Below are 22,416 nucleotides of genomic sequence, written 5' to 3' on the forward strand. Positions count from 1 at the left end.
AAAAGTCATTCACGGCGAAACTAGTTTGTGACTTTTATATTAAAATTTAAGAAAATCTAAGCGAGCGTGTGAAGTCATTTGATATTATATTATATGTTTTCTTCTTATTGATTTGATTTTTGAAACAATTTGATTTTTGAAACAAACATTGATGGTACCACTTCCTACAAGGGTTTAGCAATCTAATAAAATTTCTACTCAAAATAACCTTTTTTAAGGGATAATTGGACGTAATATAACTTAAACCTAAAGTAACTGGCCGCCACGTTTTCAGTGTTGAAATCCTTTTAGAATTTAGAATATAGCATGCACAAATTTCAAGATTTTCCGGGGGAGGACCCCGTAACCATCCAAAACAGAAAGGTTGCAACACTTTTAAAAAAATAAGATGACCATTTTATTTAAAACAATTCTCAAAAAGACGAATAACTGTAATAACAATATTTATAATTTAAATTCTTTATAATTAAAAATCAGTTTATATACAAACATTTGTTGTGGTAAAAAAAACCCCGCAAAACACATGGTGAAAGAAATTTCTTTCTGTGCAAACTCAGCAGTAATTTTCAAACATGTTCTCCGACTTTTCGCCGGAGGAAAGCTTACTTTATGCAAAAATCATGCAAAAATCTTTCTACGGAACTATTGTTTTCGAGCGGAATGACTAAGTAGTGTGTAAAAATGATCATATAAATTTATTTTACTGTAAAATGAGTGAAAACATACGGGGTCTCCGACTTCGTTTTCACTATATTGTCTTAAAATTTCCCCTACCCCAATTTTCACGCGCCGATTTTGTTTCAGAAAGAACTGTTTGTATTTTAGGGAAAAATTAGTTAATAAAAAAGAGTTAACAACAAAATAAATTTCATTTTAAGCGTATTCTTATTTTGTAAGCTATTTTCTGATTTCTCTCCAATTTTTATTGTCACACTTGTATACATGACTTCATGTTACACACAGAAAAGCGTCATGAAAAAACATTTTACTGCTCGTTCTCTCCTCCATAGATTTTTTTTATTTAGCTACAAATGTTTCTGAAATGTTTTTGAATAAAATAAGATTTTAAAAGTCCTTGACTACTGGTTTATTTTCAAGCTACGTTGCAATGGAAATTGGGAAGTTTAAGCACAGTTAAAACGTTACGACTTTTTCCCGCGTTTTTCAACCATGTTCACATTGTCTGATTGTATAATTTATTTGCAGCCTTTATTGATCGGCGTGTTGAATTATCAATTGGTTTCAATCCGTTTCAACTGTTTCATAAATAGTTAATTACAATTTCCCCCGGAATCCGGAGATGTTAGTTCGAGCCCGACTAGACCCAGCTTTCCACGAAGTGCAATAGCTTATTTATATTATGTCTGTACACTTTTAACGTCTGACTTTAACTTCATGTCGTTTTGACTGTGCATATTTCGACCAACTTAGAAATCAGACTTAGCCGGAAATAATTATTGTTTATTTTTTGGGTTTTACGCCCGATTTCGTCAACATTTTATTTTTTTACAAACAATAAACTCTGTTGCCACAGTAACTTGCAACTGTTCCATTGAAAAATATTAGTCACGGATAGCGTGACTGTACCTAACACCAAACCTATGACCGCTCGATTGACGGGCGAACGCTCTAACCAGTGTGTCATTCGGTCCGACATGAGGGGTGGGGATAATTTTTGACTGGATGAATTAGAAAAAGAGACTATTTTCTAAGGGTCAATTGTATTTGAAGTTTTCAAAACGGGAATTATTTAAAATCTGAATTGCACATATTTGTTAATCATAGTTTAAAATGTTCATTTAAAAAGATGAAAGTTAACATTGTGGGAATGGCTGCGTATGCCGATGTTGAGATAACTTGTTACCCGACATAATTGCTGGTCTTTTTCTGTGTTAAAAAGATTTTAAAAAATATGCTTGTGTTATGTTATGTAAGAAAAACAGACATCAAATATGATTAAAATAAAAAATGAAGTTAGCAATTAATTATCAAAACGCGAAAGCACATTGTTATCACTATCCCCTCCCATTTATTCATAGTAATTTTTACTTTTTCTAATCTTTTTATAGTGCCGTTTTAAAACAGACCCTGAGCGATCATGTTCCGAGGGACCCTGCTAGGGGACGTGGGCAGTGTTGCATTTTCCATTACTGCTCATGAACAGACTCAATCAAACCGAGTCTGCAATTTTCACTGTTTGCCTTGTTCTCGGTGCTTCCGAGGGATCTACTTTACAGATTTTATATTCTAAACTCTTGCGTAAAAGTTTGGAAACGGCATCGGTCTTTCATATCTTATACTTCAGTTCATTCATATCATCTGGTTTTGTTTCAAGTTAAAGTTAAAAATGACAGAGATTAAGCGGCTACATCCAGCTATAATACTCACATTATTCAAATCTGAAAAAAAATACACATAAAACGGTGGAAGTTTTTAAATGAGTGTTAGATATGAATACGGTCAAATGCTGACAAAGCCTTAGTCCTATCTGTACTCTAAACACAATATTATATTGGCTTCAAGGCGTTCATTCTAGCTTTGATGGAAAAGAATATACCAGAAAACATATCTAAAGTAGGCAGTAGTTATAATACCCACTCCCTTTCTGAACTTCAAGTAGATATTATATTGTTTAAATATGACGAAAAACTGGATGCGAAATGAAATCTTCAACATACAAGCTGTTTACAGTCAACGTTTAGAACGCAAATACTTGGCGTCGTCAAGCATAATGTTTGACGTTACGCTAGATGGCGCTGAATTACGCCTTCTTGACCTTAAATAGGATGTAAAGACAGACTATTTGAATTCAATTTAGATCAACGAAAGTCTCTTTCAGAAAAGAGACCAACTGCTTGAGGACATCGGAATGGTTGACACGCCATTCGAGAATTAGTAAAATGGCTAAAGTCTATATCAGGAAAATTGTAAGTTATACGATATATATATGTCAATATAACGTTACACTTGATTTTAGTGTCTTCCCTTGTTCGTTTTAAACTATTAACTCTCCCAGAAAAATGACTAACGACGGCTCATTGTAGACATGATACGGCTTCCTGTGGCGGATATTAATAACAAATACCATTACGTTTGGCACTTATTAGAAAACTAGATAGTGGCTAATTCCGCGTGTAGACGGCTCCACTCCCCCACATCAAAATGTCTTTTTTCTTTAATGTCACAATATAACATACTGACCCTTGTCTGGGTACATGACTAACACGTGCCCGTTGAGTCTATGAAATAAAGCCAATTCAAGTATGTATTATTCTGTTGGTGAATGACACCACATACCTCATTGAAGAGAAAGATAAAACAAAGGTAAGAAAACGGTGGAATGCAGCAGTATTTGACACTTGAAAAAATATATCTTCAATGCTCATGATGAAGAATGATAGAAAAAGCCACTTTCAAACATATACAGACATATTACCTAGCTATGATATTCCTTTGTACAGTTAAATTTAGATTAAGTTAACACAAATGGTCTCTTAATACATAATTTGTGCTTTAACAACACAAAAGCGAATTAAAAAAGTGGTCGCGTAATGCAAGCATTCTTTTAATAGACGTGGTATCTTGTAAATTTGACTGAACCTTTAATGATGGCTAACAGGTTATGGCATCTGGTGATCTTTTTTGGCATTATTTACAGACATAAAAGGAATGTAGCTACAAAAAATAACCTTCAGAAAGCAGGCTTGATGTTGTCTATACAGAAAGGAATCAGATCCCGACTAGATCAATCTTCACACAGTTAGTGACAAATCATTTGATGTCAGAGACACTGCATTACTTACAAAAGACTCTGAGTTCAGTAACTTTATAAAGATCAAAAGCAGTAATCTAACATTTAAAGGAATGTAATCCCATCAAAAATATAAGAACAACTTATTTTGTTAGAACACTTGTGAGATACATGTACTATTACAAGTAAGTGCCAGTAATTTTATACGATAGTTATTCAATAAATTTCATCACTTACGGTCTTCTCTAGAAACCATTGATATATCAATTGCTGCAACACTGCTGCCGTTAGGGATATGGTAAAAGAAGATGGTCGATATATTATTTCCCAAATAACTCGCGCTATAGGCATTTCAAAAGAAAGAGCTGGGTCCAGTTGTTCGAAACTTTAACAGTTGATTAAGCTAACAGTCGATTAACTTTTAAAGTAATATTTCAACATTTTAGAAAACTTAGAAAAACAAATGTATGACTTTAGGATTACGAACACTAAAATGTCTTTACAGTAAAATTAAAACAGCATACTAGTGTTTCCCACCAAGACTAGTATTTTGAATCAAACTTTAACAGGCGATTAGTTTAACAGTCTGTTAAAGTTTCGAACAACTGGGCCCTGTTCATCAAATTTTGACTGACCGTTTAAATTAAAAAAGGTTTATTGTTACAAGGGTTTCCAATTTGTTGACACCAGACCAAAAGTCCAATCGTAAAAACGGTACTCACGAGGCTGAAACTTGCGTTTATTTGTTTGAGCCCTAGCGACGTATGAATGACAATTAATGGCTGAGTTCAAGTCAGGCAAGACCGATCTTTTTCTAAAACATGCCAAGGAGAATTTTAATGTAATTTCTTAAATTGTAGTGGCCTTTTCTACAAATCCGGTGCAAAGAGGGTAGGTTTTATAAATATAAAGCACTAACATCTGTCAGAAAATGTTAACAAAATAAACGTCCAGCTTAAGGTTTGAAAGCATACAGCTTATTCATGACAATGCGTCCGTTTCCGAAAGCCAAATTGTAAGTCTTTCTCAGAACAAGGAAATGTTATTCAAGTTATGGAGCATCTACCTTATTTTCTTGGTATAAATCCCGGTGTTTTTTCCTATTTCCTTTGCTAAGAAAAATGTTCGCAGGTACATGTAGACGCTACGTCACTAGAAATGCCCTTTGATTATGCCATTTTTCAGTGTTTCAAACGGATACCAAATTTAGGTCATGGAAAGAAAGACTCCAAAGTGTGTGTTCGTGCAAGGAGAATAGTTTGAAGGGATTAATTGTCTTGATCTGATTGATAATTTAGGCATATGAAGGCCAGTGACAGAATTTATTGATTCATTCTTGTATTCAATATTTCGATTAGATTGCTCTTACATCGCCATCAACGAGTTTTATTCCAGCTTTATCGCTCTTTTTAAACGATTGAAGGAGAGGAAAAAATATCGGTCATGGTATAATTGTGGATTATAACATTCACGATTTGAAAAGTCAAGAAAGTTTGGGTAAAAGCCTTTTCGCAGCAAGATAACCGAACAAGATTCTATTTAATTTTGGACGGACGCTCGGTCGTATCGTTATTTGGACAATGCCAAGACATACTGCTTCTTTCTACGAATAGCTGCTGAAATCAATGATTGGATATACTCAATAATCACTACACTCATACATCTGAAGCTAATCCGACTATAATTGACTAAAGTTATTTCCCACTGGAATAATTTCATGACATGGCAACATTTAGGTAACTACTTTCGATTTACTCTGGATCGCGTGCAAAATAATCTGCACAATATGATTCTATCCAACCTTGTCCCATATTTTTGGAGGAAACTAGGCAAAAAGAAAGTGAAAATGTCTTAATTTAGATTAGTACGGATAACGAGAACTGTTGTTCGTAATCAAAGTCACACTGGTATTGTATAATGTAATTAATTATGATATTACTCTTCTTTGAATCATAATCGACCAATCCTGACCGTCATTATTTTATCAATTCCAATAAATTCATATAGGATACCGATAATTTCCATTTTGTATGATATATTCATCCTTTATTGGAAACAATAGTAATATAACTATGCTTAAAGCTAATCGAAGAACTTTGTAATGTAATAAATATAATTGCAACTGACAAATGTAATCAACAAAAAATTACCACAGAACAAAAATCTGCATAAATGACAGACTTTTTCTATAACCACGACGACGACGTAAAATAGGCGGAAAACTTAAGGCTGACAAGTAGAAAGCAACATGATAAATATATTTACAGTACTAAACTGAGAAACATGTGATAAAGGACACGGAACATTTTTGTGACACAGTCTGAACAGCTTCATAGATCATTGTAATCATCATCAATACTAACAGAAAGTTAGAAACATATGTCTATGCAGCATATTTTCTATTTCTCATTATTGATGAAACAAATATATACACACTAATCGAAACTTCTAACAAATCCTCGAATGTGCTGAGAAATATTTTTCAAAATTCTAAAAACATCAAATTTCTAATACATTTAGAAACGCATGTTCTTATATAGATAAATTTCATAAAATGTTTTTCACGATCTCTGCCAATTTTGAATAAGTCACAAACAGTATTTTTTTTTAAAAAGGAGAAAATGTCATTTATAAGGATACAGGGGTGTAGATATTTTCACTGATAAATGGCCAAAAATAAAACCAAATTCCAATTTCCTGGACATTTTCATGTGGTTTTCCTTTCTTTTCACGAAATTCGCTCGTTTCTTAACAGTAGATGTTTATGTCTATTTTTGAATTTGTAAAGTTGGGTTGAGGCAGTAGAATAAATAAAATGATGCCCTAGGATCAGTCGATTTTGAATTGTTGATAATTATGTTTTTAACAATATATTTTGATATGTTTGAAAAAAATGTACCATTAGTTATATTGAAGATGTTATCAAAGTTATTGAGGTGTGTTACTATTAATTTTCGTTAAGCGTGTAATAGTTTGCATCTGCTTATTAAGGTGGTAGTAAACCTTAGTATTTGTATGTGCACTTGCCTTAGTGGATACGAACGTAAGGATTTACGACAAGGTTAATGGCAAAATAAATGTGTTTGTATATCTACTGCAACAATATCATTACCCTGTGTCCGTCCTGATGCTTAAAGGTAAACTAGTTCTGAAACAATGAATTAATTGCCACAGAAAAGCTACAAAACACTGTTGCGCTTAAATGGCGCAAAATACGTCATGACGTTACGTTACTTTCTTAGAAGTACGTAATTCTGAGCATTTTATTTTATTTGAGCAATTTTTAAAACGGTCGAAATATTTGTATTAGTCTTTCGCTTTGAATAATGATGAATATAATGATGGTTTTATGTACTTATATTGAAATATCATGCAGAATGTAAGAAAATGAATGGTGGTATCTGATGTTATTTAAAATAGGTTATTTATTCTGGTCATTTTCGAATAAACATTTGGCATGTTGATTTGTAATACCTATTCATAATTTGGTTCTTTTATAACGTGTTAAGCAATGTTCTCATTTTATTCAATCAACTGTGCCTTCATTTGGACATGATAATTGCTTGCTAGATCAAATTAACTCTGGGTCGACATTTGCTTCTAGTGCTGCGTTGCAATTTTCAAACTTCATTTTGGAATTTGGAGTTTTACATTGATGTTAAATCAGGACAACGGTACTTTTAGCATTTCTAAGGGCGGATTATAAAATCCCATATTGATCCAGATGTATGTTTTTAAAGCTATACAACGAAACGTGTAAAATCTATTTGTTTATTCCTAATTTATAAAGACATGTTACCTGAACAACTTTTCTTATTTCACACCTAGTATTTTAATGTCGTCTTTGCAAAATATGGACAAATGTAACACAAATGTGACACACTGAGTTTTTTTTTATTTGAATAAAACATGATAACAATAACAATTGATTTAGATATATTTAATTTTAAACCCCGTTTAATTGCTATGAAACATACGTCCATATGTTCCATGTTAGCGTTCAGATCAGGTGTGTGGTTAATTAATTACTAATATAATGAGTTATTAATTGCGCCACATTAATGAATGCCCATGCGTTAAAGATATAATAACGCCAATAATATTCAGTTTTACGCCGTCAGATGAGAAAATGTATATCTTTGTATATGTTAGATTTAATAAATAACTAAATATGTAACAAAAAGAGCACTTGCTTTGCAACGAGAAGTATGCATTCGTTCTTTCGCGGATTGATATTTTGTCCATTATGTCGCGAATAATCTCCCCTGTACAACTAGCGCGTGTTTCTTGACAAGGCGGAAAATTATCCCATGTCCAAATAAGAGTTTGTTCTATCTCTTTATGAGTGTAAGGTTGTCGCACAATTGTTTGACCCAGTAGATAGCGCGGCTTGCCATATAGAGAGGTCTATCATCATTATAATACACGAGTTTAATACAATTAATTGTGCATAACCTCCGCTTTTAATCGCCGCCATGCTCCTAAGGTATAGAACGTTTCACAATATCACGCAGAATACATAGCACTTCATAAGCTCTACTCTTAATACCGGTCTTAACAGAATAGTTTAAACATTCGGATTGCCTCGGAATAAAAATGTATAGAGTTGCAGCATGCTCCAAATATAGGTTATTATCTGCCTTTATCGCCACACTTGTTGTAATATCGTTTATAGTGACAGCTAATTAATATTGGACCTTTTCATCCCCCAAGAAATTAGTTCTGAGAACCCTTTGTTCCTAAAGATATTATTCTTAACCTATTATTTGTAATGAATGTCCATTGACCTAGCAATATTCAATTCCATTCTTAACCTATTATTTGCAATGAATGTCCATTGACCTAGCAATATTCCATTCCAGATCTTAATTCTGTTTAAAATTTCAACGCTTTCTAATGCCTTAATTCTGACCAGGAAAGAAATAGGGGAAGTCAAAGCCTTAGTTTTTATCACATAGGGAAGAAAGTTAGATCTCTAACAAAGTTAAAGCATTCCCTAATGAAGATAAGGCAAAATAACTGACACATGAATGAAACGCAAATTGCATTGAGAATGTCATGTTTTAAGATGAATGGCAGAAAAGGAAACGTTTAGATTTAAAAATCTTTTCCCCTGTTGTACTATCGCTCTGTGAAATACATATATTAATTTTATGTTATATTACATAATTTTCATCGTGAGAAAAAACTAAATTGTTGTACTAAAGTAAATGAAAGTAAATTATCTGGGTTTTTTAATCTATGGGGACTAATTTGAGATCAAGTACATAAAGGTACGTCGACGTGTTCTACTTGTAGGATAGGTAAAAACGAAGGCCTTGTGATCATATCATCCATTCAGCTGTAAATAAAATCTGGAAAGTAGATCCCTCGGAAGCATCGAGTACAAGGCAAACAGTGAAAATTGCAGAGTGACTCGGTTTGATTGAGTCCGTTCATGAAAGTTCCATTTTAAAGGTTTGCGCTATGGCACTCAAAGGACTGCAATTAATAGGTTTAGGGAAATACCTCAAAACTGATTTTAGGTAGGGATTAAAATGTCAGATATTATATTGCTGTAACTTCAAGCGATGCCGCAACAGGTAGGTTATTGTTACTCGTGTACAGGATGTGGTAGAAAATAGCATGTACTAAGGAAGAAAAGGCAACATCATAGCAATTTGTCTATCGTTATCTGAACTTTAACCAGATCAGTTTCAATCAACAGTAAGTGATTCGTTGTCAGCAACGATAACCGCTTGGCGACGAAGAGTCGAGAAATTTGCCTTTCATCTTGCATTATGTAATCATTAGAGGCTTCAAAAAATCCATTGTTCCTTTTTTCCTTTTAGTGTAGATCATTAAAAGAATTTACAATTAAGTATGTGGTATAATTGCATTATGCTGTATAATATTGATATCCTATGGGAAAGACAAGCGAAAATCACCGACAAGTACTGTCTTTGTAGTGTCTACTTAACTTTTGTTTCTTGAAGAGGAATATCAATATACAAATGTATGCAAAAGTTAGTTCTTTCAGAGACGAACTTCATATGTATAACTTACAGAATATTTTGGAGTAGAACTTAACACATATTAACCGCCGAACAACATAATAGTTGTGCGCGTCCATACTTACACTGCTGTGGTTTGTGGACTAGGGAGGCTGCGTTTTTGGAACGTTGTTTCCCTATTCACTATTTGTCTTTGCCTCTCCGCTCCCCTCTCTCTCTCCCCCCCCCACCCCCTCATCCTTCATCCCCACGTCCCCCTTTCTCCCCTGTCCCGTCTTTATAACTTGCATATAATCTAGAAGTACTTGTTGTTGACGTTTAAACCCGTCTGCTATATTTCTACTCCAGTTCCTAGTTTTGATGGGCCTGTGGCTCTAACTGTTTTGCTGTGCTCTTACTGGTGTGAGCTTTGGTAAAATCTAACCCTACCTTTTAATTGTTGTGGCTTAAACATTACATGTGTTTTTTCTATTTAACACATACGTATTACGGGGCTGTCATGTAAGATGCAAAAAAATGCAGATCATTTCTGCTTTAATGAAACAGTTTTACTGAAAAGTATTAAATCTTTGAAAAAGCTGCAGTAATGGTTGTTCTCACCTACGACCTGCAGGTCGGTGAATGTCACTTTCTGTCAATATTTAAAATCACAGGAACACTCCACTTATTCTGTTTTCGACAACGCTACAGAAAATCTGAACTTCCACATTAATCTTCCTCTCTAGATACGACCGAGTGCATATATAGGCGAAACGTGAACAAACAAAAGAAGTTGGGTAATAGTATTCGAAATGATGAATGAAAGTTATGTTAGAAATGATTCTGAATGCGAAATGATATAATTGTACACATTTGTATCGTTCATTAAATCTAAAAAAAAATTACATTGCATATTTCCGTTGCATATTCACATTCTAGCGTACACGTGTAGTTGAAACGGTCAGAATATATGGTGTCGTCTAGACCGGAAGTTCAACAGGAAACTTTTTTTCTGAAACGTTGATGGAAAAATAAAATACACGAAATGTCTCTTCGATAAAAATATTCAGACAATGTCACTGGTGCATGGTCGAAAATGAATCACAAATAGTACTCATTCACCGAACTGTGCGTTTTAGGAGAGAATTATCAGATTGAAATGGGTTAGATCGCCACCCCCACCCCCCACCTCTCCCCACACCCCTGCTTGACCGTGGATCTTTTAGTTTTGTTAAAGGTAAGATATAACATGTACAGCAGCATTTTCTTTTAGGTCTGGTACCAGTGCTTCTGTCGTAATAAATCTGGTTAGAATTTGCGAAATTATTATACCAAACCTCGATATTTTTGCAAACCTTGTATGGTTGTTAAGTATAGATGACTATCTAGTATATACACTTGAAACTCGATATATCGAACTAGCTTATCTCAAAATTCCGTCTACCTCAAAGACATTTCCAAATCCTGTCCCGAAAATAAGTGCACAAGTATCATTTTTCGAATTTCGGTTATCTCGAAGTAAAACCCTCAATCCCTTGAAATTCGAAATACCGAGTTTTGCCTGAATTTTAAAAAAAAACATATGAGCCGTGCCATGGGAAAACCAACATAGTGGCTTTGCGACCAGCATGGATTCAGACCAATCCGCGCAGTCTGGTCAGGATCCATGCTGTTCGCTAGCGGTTTCTCTAATTGCTATAGGCTCTGAAAGCGAACAGCATGGATCCTGACCAGACTGCACGGATGCAAAACCACTATGTTGGTTTTCCCATGGCACGGCTCAATTATTGCAAATAAGACGCATCTTAAACTGCCAGAGTGCATTGTATCCCGGCTGGCGAAACACCGCTCGTTAATCGCACCGGACTCATTTCTTGGTGTCTTACCCTTTATATTTAAGAAATAATATATGTCAATTAAAGAAGCTTGTTAAAGAGACATATTAGATATAAACGTTCGGCCTTCTCATTAGACAACATGTAATTAATAGGACATATCTGTCCAAAATAATTTTATCATATGCTTTTGCATACTTAGGTTACTTAGATCGCCAATAAGAAATTGATTAGAATCAATCTGAATAGATGATTTTGTATCACTGCAGGGCAGGCTGTTGTGGTTATTTTACACCAATATCTAGGTCACCTTTATGTAATAAATGTACGCACATATACCGCTAATTTATTTCGGCGCTGCACGACTAAAGCCACGGGGAACAGTCTTTTGAATGAGCCGACATCTAAGGGAATATTTCTTTGGGTTCCGTGTGATGAACTTCTTTTCAGGATCCAGATTGCTATGATCTAGGCAGCACCTGTATTGCTTGAATTAAACACTCTAGACTAGACATTTGCCTTGGACATACACAACGACGGAGGCAATGACGGGAAGCGCCACCAAACCAAGACCGTTTAATGTAGATGATATCACTCAAGATATCAAATGACGTAGTACGCATACATGTAAGTAGAATCTAAGAAAGTTCAAAGAAACAAACTCATCAAACTCGGACATCGCCTTGCTGTATCATGAGATTTGACGGTGACAGTTACTGCGAAGATACATAACTGCGCAGACAACGAAATGTAGACAATGCCGACCCATCCGCTTCGCCGGCGACCATGATAGAAAAAGGGAATACGTTAACATCATCAATATGAACACTACAACAGAGCTATCATTATTTACAAACTGCTTAATATTTTGCTTATACATGTATTTACTTTCGTATTTTAGATTTGGTCTTTAAATTTGACTGTACACTTACGCTATAAAACCTGGTTTATGGAAATGTTTTCCTGCTGTATTACATATTGTTATAAAACGTTTTATGTATGACGTTACGACCGTCTGATATGAGGCTTTACACATGTTTTATGTTCAGCTCCTTTACGGTTCGACGTTAGACCTTCCTGTTTGATTGTACCTGACTCATTAGGGTTCAGCTCCTTTACGGTCCGACGTTAGACCTTCCTGTTTGATTGTACCTGACTCATTAGGGTTCAGCTCCTTTACGGTCCGACGTTAGACCTTCCTGTTTGATTGTACCTGACTCATTAGGGTTCAGCTCCTTTACGGTCCGACGTTTGACCTTCCTGTTTGATTGTACCTGACTCATTAGGGTTCAGCTCCTTTACTGTCCGACGTTAGACCTTCCTGTTTGATTGTACCTGGCTCATTAGGGTTCAGCTCCTTTACGGTTCGACGTTAGACCTTCCTGTTTGATTGTACCTGACTCATTAGGGTTCAGCTCCTTTACGGTTCGACGTTAGACCTTCCTGTTAGATTGTACCTGACTTATTAGGAGAAAGACTTCATGACATGTTGACGTGGACCTGTTCTGCACTAATATCTGTCTTCTTGTCTCTTTCATCAGGCCCGTAATAATGTTTTTGCAAAGGTGTTGAATACATTTCATATATATAGCTCATAAAGCTTGCACTTTTGTGTTTGAGATACCATGCATTGTTTTCATCACATGTGTAATAAGGTCGTGTGGCGGAGTTAATTGTGTTTTTATTGTCCTGTATCTTTGAAACATGGATGGAATTAAGAGTTTGGTATAGCGCCTTAACAACAAATTTAAAGAACGTGCTGGTTTTTTGACAAGACAGTGCCCTACTTTGTATTTATTCGTTTTGACCTTGTTGTCAACTTAGTTTTGACCATGTATTTTTCAACGGTGTTCACATCCATACATACCTAATTTCAATAAAAACGACAAGGAAATTTTAAATACGTCAAATCATCGTTATATTCTTACGTAACGTCTGGAAAAAATGTAGAAAATTGTACTGATTACAGTATAAGGTCATAAAAAACTCCAAAATTCTTTTTTACTTAAAATAGACAGAACTCCAGACAGATAGAACTTTGCATTTGGACAATAAACACATTTATCTGTCTGTATTTGATTAAATTAAGTTCAGCTTCAAATTGTAATTTTATTATACAAATTTAACGCGTCATCTGCAGCCTTCTGTGATGAGTTGTTAATAATTCGTCATAAATTGTTCGTCAAATATATTAAATCAATTCTTCTCATGGGTGTATTCTTCTATTTGAGAAATATGATGAATTGTAAACAGAGTGACACCACTTCCCATGTTGCAGATAAAAGTGAAACAAATTGTGCAAAGTTAACGCTGGAACTCTGTAGCATTGAACAGTGTTGATGAAGTACTCTTTTCATCGGCCATGATCGTGCATGATAGGAAATGTCAATTCCTGCATAAGCTAATCAAATGTCTGTCTACACCTTGTCAGACAATACCAAACTTTCACAGAACCAGTTAAAAGAAATAGTAGGACAAGATAATTGGAAACGACATTTATTTTGATCGTACTGCCTCTGAAAATTTCGTTGCAAAGCAGACAACAACATTCTGGCGTCATTGAAAGAAATAACTTCATGCAATCTGACTAAAGTAAATCTCCTATATTACGCTACGCATAGGGTCTGAGAACGACCTATTCATAGCCTCGTTCTGACGATCCTTTCACTAGCCAATCAGAGCTTAACTTACAAAATTTTGCAAATCTACCTGTAGCCTTGACTTTTGATATTTACAATTCTTATGTCGTAATGTGTCAGATAGCCGGTTAGCTCAGTCGGTAGGCCACTTGCCTTGTAAGCGAAGGGTCCCGGGTTCGAGCCCTGGAATGACAGCACATTTTTCTTAATCTCTGACATTCGAACAAGTCGTCTGATTGGTTAAAATAAAAATAGCAATACTGGAAATCCAAAATATACAGAAGACGTATGTGAATGGGTCGTTCTCAGATCGTCGTTTAGAAGATCAAGTACTTTAGTCAGATTGTAACTTCATGCTGCGTACATTTTAGTTTAATATACTATACGAGGGGTGGACATAACTGGAAAAGACATTTATTTTGATCGTACTGCCTCGGACAGAAAATTCCGTTGCAAAGCAAAAGTACATTCTGGCGTCATTGAAATTAATAACTTCATGCTGAGAACATTTCAGTTTAATATATTATCCGAGGGGTGTTCAATAAATACCCGGAAAAGTTCTCTCATTTCTTCACGTGTCATCAAAAATCAATGTAGCTGTTATATAACTTAGATTAGGGAATACTTATTTGATATGTTAAAATTATACTTTCTTTGGACAAATAATAGGTAAACGCTAGTTCCCATGACAGCGTCATGTGACATCATCCTGCCCGATTTTTTTTCTATTTTGCATTTGCTTAAACATTCTTTGCCATTAACATATTATTCGTGCTAACTTGTCTTAAATCGTCAGAATAGCAACGTGAAATATTCGCGTTACGCCAATGACGTCAAATTATAAATGTTATATAAATAGAATATTTGGTATGCATATTCTATTAATCATCACTTGAAAATCTGTGTTGAACGGAGACATGACATAGCATTTTGTGGTTGAATAAGAAATCAAGGGAAGAGGCAACTGCTATGCTGCGTAAGGTCGAAGGGACAATACCACAAAGGAAACAATATTTTATCTATTGTGTGGTCTGTTTAAATGTGGCCAGGAGAATATTGCTGACGACTCGCGGTTTAGACGTCAGAAGGCAATAATGTTGAGGCACGCTTTGCAAATTAAAGCGCTCTTTGCTAAGGATCTGTGTAGCACAGTTCAGTGTCCCATTTCATCAATATACGTCAACAGTATTCATTTGTTCGTAGGAAAGTGTAGAAAATGCATTTTAATGGTGATACATATTGAATGACTGGTAATCACGAATTGTATGCATAAAACATATGAGCCGTGCCATGAGAAAACCAACATAGTGGGTTTGCGACCAGCATGGATCCAGACCAGCCTGCGCATCCGCGCAGTCTGGTCAGGCTCCATGCTGTTCGCTTTTAAAGCCTATTGGAATTGGAGAAACTGTTAGCGAACAGCATGGATCCTGACCAGACTGCGCAAATGCGCAGGCTGGTCTGGATCCATGCTGGTCGCAAACCCACTATGTTGGTTTTCCCATGGCGCGGCTCATATGTGAAACGACAGCGAAATAATGACTTTACAGGTAGTTACGTTGCCTAAACGATTGATAAATAATGGGCAAGTTCTGAAATCTGCAGTTGAGATATGTACATTTAATATGTTCTTACCCATCTCATTTAGAGCACTTTTCCGGGTATTTTGTGAACACCCCTCGTATTGTATTTGTGATGATTTGTTGAAAGAAAGCCACTGCAAATGTAAGATGATACGACTGTCTATTATAAGAATATAACCTCTGGTACCCTTGTAGGCATGAGATTCGGGTCTTCACGTTGAAGTACCTAACATTTAGCCTGAATGCTACAAATGTCATCATTTTACAACTCGTAGGGATTTTTACTGCGATTTCCTGAAAGCACATTATCTATGGAACATATCACTGTCTTCCGCTTTTTGGATATTGATGAAACCATTACATCTGCGTTGCCAAAAAATATAAAAAAAACAATGATTGCTTTTAGGCAGAAAGTTGAGTTTAGTTTAAACGGTTATTTAGGTCTAAACTCTATGATCAACATTTAAATGTAAGAAATGTATTTAGATTCTGAAAAGATAGATTCTGAAGCAAGTGCCTTTTTTTACTTATTCGAAACACTTTGTAATAGCAGATACGAACTACTTATGACAAAACATATGTATTGGTTCATTCAGAACTGTTTAAACTCTCCCTTCTTGAAAAAGTTATTTTTATGAATCTTTGTACAGACAGACTTTTGACATCTCAAGCTGTGACATTAACCTCTACGTGTTTTTGTTACTTGGTGTACTTTACAAATATCTTTCATTTTGGACTTAATTTCAGTGTTTTTCTTTTATTTGTATACATAAACAGAGCTTATATGTTCAATTAACTCTGCCAAGCAGACAGTTGTAATACCATATTACTTTTTGAAAGTCCATTACGTAAGATGATATAACCGCCTCGATAGCCTAGTGGTAGAGCGTCCGCTTCGAGTGTGGGAGGTCGTGGGTTCGATCCCCGGCCGCGTCATACCAAAGACGTGAAAAATGGTACCAGTAGCTCCCTTGCTTGGCGCTCAGCATTAAAAGGGAAACTGGCCTCTTCTCTCATACCCTCGTGGCGATGGATACCATCAGGAATGAGGTGTCGAGAGTGATTAATATAAGTTGTAGAACTTCCTTCACAATCGACCTAAAATAAATTATGTATAAACTAAGATGATATTTCGCAAATGTCTGCAAGTTTGTGCGCTTTGTTTTCAATAACAGAATTATCTGTTTTCAACAACAGAAATTCTAATTCGTTTACCATTTTTATGTCTGGACTAATTTATTTATATATCTATATATTGATGATTATGTGTACTGTTTTGTATGAAAATGTAGAGTTAACACATTACTGTTGGTAGAATTAATTAATAACATACATCACATATGTTACTTGTCGTGTCATTATATTTTTATAGTATGAATCTAGAAAACAAAGTCGGTACTAGGCGTGTGACAGATATTATACATTTAATAACAAATATTATGGACAGCCTCAATGAAACATATATAATCTGCCATGACTTTGCTTGATTACATTAAATGCTTCCAAAGGATCATCTTACACGTTAGAAGGCCATGTAGCTGCGTAAGTGTGAAACTGTGTGGTTTCGTTAATTCTGTGCTGTGTATCAATAAACGTTTCAACAAGAGGCCAGTTATTCTTGTAAGATATTTTCAAAATTGCTTTTGTCTATAATAAGACAATATTAAAACTTGATAATACAGACCTTTTTGAAGAAGATAATTATATTGTATTGACTGAATAAAATGTATTTATCTATTTAATTACTGTTGATGAAAATGTGCTCTTGGACAAACGAAAGCATAAAGCGTTCGTATGCGTTTTAATATTGCATGGACCAGAATTATTTGTTGTTTGATCTATAAAAACTCTCCAGTATGTCCTTCAACGGTAAGGAAAATACGGAAAATATGCTAAGCGTTGCAAAATTGTACAACTCTGAAACAAATTAGACACATGGAAAGTGCAAAAAATAATGTTGATATCATCGTTAATGGCAATTTGAATTAAGTTTAATGTCTGCATTCATAAAAAAAAGCACGCGAAAATGTAATTTTAATGATCAGAAAAGATGAGAAAAGTTATCTGATCGCACGTAATTAGAACGTGATCTTTAGATACTCATTTAACGTCTGCAAGGAATAAAACACTTCAATATCTACAAACAGACAAACAAAAACATTTTGTAGGATTTAACGTCAAAACGACACAATAATAGATCATACGGCGACATTCAAGAACACCATTATACTGGATGATCAAGATGCTTCCCTGGGAATTATGTCAGACACTTGTCACAAGGTGAGCACCTAACTACAACCACCGACCTTCCGAATGCCAGCATGTCACAAGGTGAGCACCTAACTAGAACCGCGCAGCAGGATGGTTTCCTTATATGAAAGAATAATACATCCTAAGCGAGGTTTCTAACCCACATCGTCGAGTGTCAGTGATTATATGATAGATGTCTTTAAATTACAACTGTGATATCTGTAAAATACTGTGATAATTTATTACGCTATGTAATTTGTATTGACATGTAGTGCACAAATAAAATTATTATTATTATTATTATGATTCAAAGTCAACGATTATAAATGCTCAGAAGCAAAGTACACCTGCAAAAAAACAACCCTGTTTCTTCATTCACACGTTAGACAGTGGCAAAATAAAAGTTGCTGTGTAGAAACACATTAATCATTATTCATCTGCACACAAAGTTGTAAATCATTATTGGCTGCAATGCAGCGAGAAATCTGTTCAACTGCCGCAAAAAGTACAAAGGAATGAAGTAATAATACTTTAGATATAACAAAAAAGAGATTTTAATATTTACTTTAGGTTGCACTTTTGATTGATTTGGATTTAAATATCACTTTTGTGTGTAATAGCTGTGAGCCAAACGTATTCGATTATGTATCTACGAACTGAACCAAATTTATGGAAATATACATAAAATACTATCAAACACTTGTCAGATTGTTCTCTAGTTGATACCTAATTAGTGCTGATGTCCAAACAAAGTATTTGAAAACTCAGATATACAATATTTTGCATGAATAAAACAATCTGAATAAAACTAGAATTTTTATTAAGGCAAAATTCGAGACGTAAGCAATGTTGCTACAATGTTGCACCTTGATATTACAGCAATAATACTCGGTAGTCGTTTCAATAAATTGAAGTTTGAAATGCTTTTACCTTTTACAAAGCAACAAAGCGTGTTACATACCATACATGTTCAAGTTAGGAACAAGTCAAATGGTTTATCACGGCCAGAAATTTGTACAAACCGGACAGAAGTTGCGAAATTGTCATTTGTGCAGGAAAGAAGCGTTTACCATAATGTCCAGTACTGGACAGGTATAGTGACCATGCACGGACACAGCCAATTTTCTCAGAGGGGGTCCGATCCCCTGCCCCCCCCCCCCCACCCCCACCCCTGGAAATTTTGAAAATTAGCACTTCATTTTTTGCATTCTGGGGCAGTTTTATGGACTAACCTGTTAAATTTGGGGAAAATGATAAAATCAAGCTTTCTTGAAGGTAAAATTCTTAGTTTCTTTTAGATAAATAATATGAATTATGTCGGGGTCGTATGTAGCAGCAGCCGCATATACTTTACATCCAGTCCTAATGTTGCCTTTTTCGAAAAACATTTTCTTTCCTTCTTGTCTTCTTTCCTTTTTTAAAGATTTTCCAGAGGGGTCCGGCCTCCCGGTCCCCCCTCCCCCCCGCCCTCCCCCCTCTGGATCCGCGCATGGTGACATATCACGCTTTCTGTTTATGCAGGTAAACTTGTGTTTGGTTAAATTTCAACAGAGCACAATTGTCTGAACAGTGTACAAACTCATTACTGTTTTTTCAGGCAAGGGTGGAAAAAAAGTTGTAGAAAATGAAAGCAGTAATATTTTTATTAAAAAAAAATAAACAATGAGGCAAACATTTCCAACATCTTTGGACGGTTCAAAAATCCCATGTTAAACATACGATAAAGCCCGAAACGCGTGAAAATGTTCCGAATGTCAATTGGGTGAAGTAAGCGCTCTATGTATGCGTCTAGATTGATTAAACTGGGCGAGTCTACTTACTTATTACTTGAGGATGAAAAAAACGTGTTTTTTAAATGTTGCTCTTAAACAAGGGTGGCGGTTAAACTACTAAAAGTACAACAACAGTTAATTCACAACAAATCGTACGGTATGTTTTATAATCAGTAGAAGCTAGTTGTATTTACGCTTATGAGACCTGTTTCACCCACAAGTAAAGAATTCACAGGTCCATCATGAAATATTTTCCCCAGCACGTATATACTTGTCCTATTCAAAAAGATCGGCCGCGATCAATGAAAATAAAGATACGAGGCTTGTATGTACTCAACATATTTCTGATTCCACACCTGCTTCTTTGTAATTTTATCTCTACCAATGTTTGACAGATTTAATTAAAAATTGAACACATTGTTAAATGATTAGTTCAATTCTATTAAACATAACAACAGCAACAATTGTACGTCAATTTATTTAGCCGTGACAGTTGAAATAATGTAATCCAAACATAAAAAGTCACAGAATGATCGAGTGCAGCATTGTGCTAGTCGCTATGCGGTAACTATTGCCACCTACGGGGTTAAACTATTTTACGACCAAAATTACTCTCTTCAATGGATAGAATGTGTTCTTATCCTGATATCGGATAATATTCTGTAAGTGTGCATTTAGTAGATTATCAGATAGGTAACGAGAAATATGCGCAAGTTCTGCAGTGGAGATTTTACGCGACAATAGTAGTGCATTATTAATCCGCGAAAACAACAGGTGCATATTTCCTGATGCACAGCTTATCATAATTGTGTTGCATAATCAATTTTACTTATAAAGTAATACAAACTTTGTGAGTAATTTTGAAAACTGGCGATGTAAATATACTGTTTGATATCACATCATCAATCAATATGATGCAAATATTGACATAACAACTATGGAAAGCCAAGGCTGTCTTATGTTAGATAAATACGAGATATCTTCTTGTTTTAGAGTAGTGTCTTCTCAAGATCCTGTTATGTCTGATTAATTACTGTGTTATCATGTTGACTTGCAATGCTATCATGCGTAACGCATGTACTATTTTGTCAGCGCGATGTATTATTTTGATAAACGACCATTCTATTTTCTTAAAGCAACATGATATCATGTCCAGTGAACATACTATCTTCTCCGAGTGACGTACTATTTGTTAAGGGACCATCCTATTTTCTCAAAGGAACATGCTATCGTATCCAATGTATATATTATCTTTTCAGACTGGCGTACTATTTTGTTTAACGACCACCCTATGCTATCATGGCCAGTGTATATATTAACTTGTAAGAGGGACGTACTATTTTGTTAAACAGCCATCATATTTTCTCAAAGTAACGTACATTCTTTTCAGAGTGACATACTTGTTTGTTAAACAACCATCCTATTTTCTCAAAGCAACCTGCTGTCATGTCCAAAGAACATACTATCTTGTCAGAGTAACGTACTGTTTTGTTCAAAGACCATCCTATTTTCTCAAAGTAACATACTATCTTGTCAGAGTGGCATACTATTATGTCAAATGACCATCCTATTTTCTCAAAGTAACATGTTATCATGTCCAATGTATATACTATCTTGTCAGAGGGACGTACTATTTTGTTAAACAACCATCATATTTTCTCAAAGTAACGTACATTCTTTTCAGAGTGACATACTATTTTGTTAAACAACCATCCTATTTTCTCAAAGCAACCTGCTGTCATGTCCAGTGAACATACTATCTTGTCAGAGTAACGTACTATTTTGTTCAAAGACCATCCTATTTTCTCAAAGTAACATACTATCTTGTCAGAGTGACATACTATTATGTCAAACGGCCATCCTATTTTCGCAAAGTAACATGTTATCATGTCCAGTGTATAGACTATCTTGTCAGAGTGACGTACTATTTTGTTAATCAACCATCATATATTCTCAAAGTAATATGCTTTTATGTCCAGTGAGCATATCTGTCATGGTCGTTTGAAAAAATAATACGTCAGTCTAAAAAGAGAGTATGCACACTTCACATGACAGCATGTTACTTTGAGAAAATAGAAGGGTCGTTAAACAAAATAGTACGTGTGAGTCATAGATATTTGCTTTCTCCAGGTACCATACTTTGAAAGCCTTTAGCAGAACTTATACAATGTGTAATGAGTTGAAGGTAATACACATCAGCATCTAGACACTTAATTGGTCTAGAACTTCTACAGATTTAAAAATAATAATAACAACAAACAAAATGTGGAGGATATCATCAAAGTTATTTGGTAAATTCAAGACTGAAACAGAAACTTGTACAGTTTTTAAACCGACAATGATCTATATTGTCAAATATTGTCAAAATGACTTTTCTAGAAAGACAAACAACAAACATATAGTCTGAATGTTAAAGATATGTTAAAGCAACAGATGGTCCAATTCTAAATGCCTTGATATATATACTTGCTTCATCATCGGTATAGTCGCTATGTATCACATGTGTCTCACATCTTTTTGGAATAGATATTTTGGCAAATACCGTTCGTTGCTTGAAACGTTAAATTCTTCTTCTTTTTCTTTTTTGAAAACATAAAACTGATAAGTTATGGTA

Source organism: Mercenaria mercenaria, chromosome 9, assembly GCF_021730395.1.
Source record: "Mercenaria mercenaria strain notata chromosome 9, MADL_Memer_1, whole genome shotgun sequence".
Lineage (NCBI taxonomy): Eukaryota > Metazoa > Mollusca > Bivalvia > Venerida > Veneridae > Mercenaria > Mercenaria mercenaria.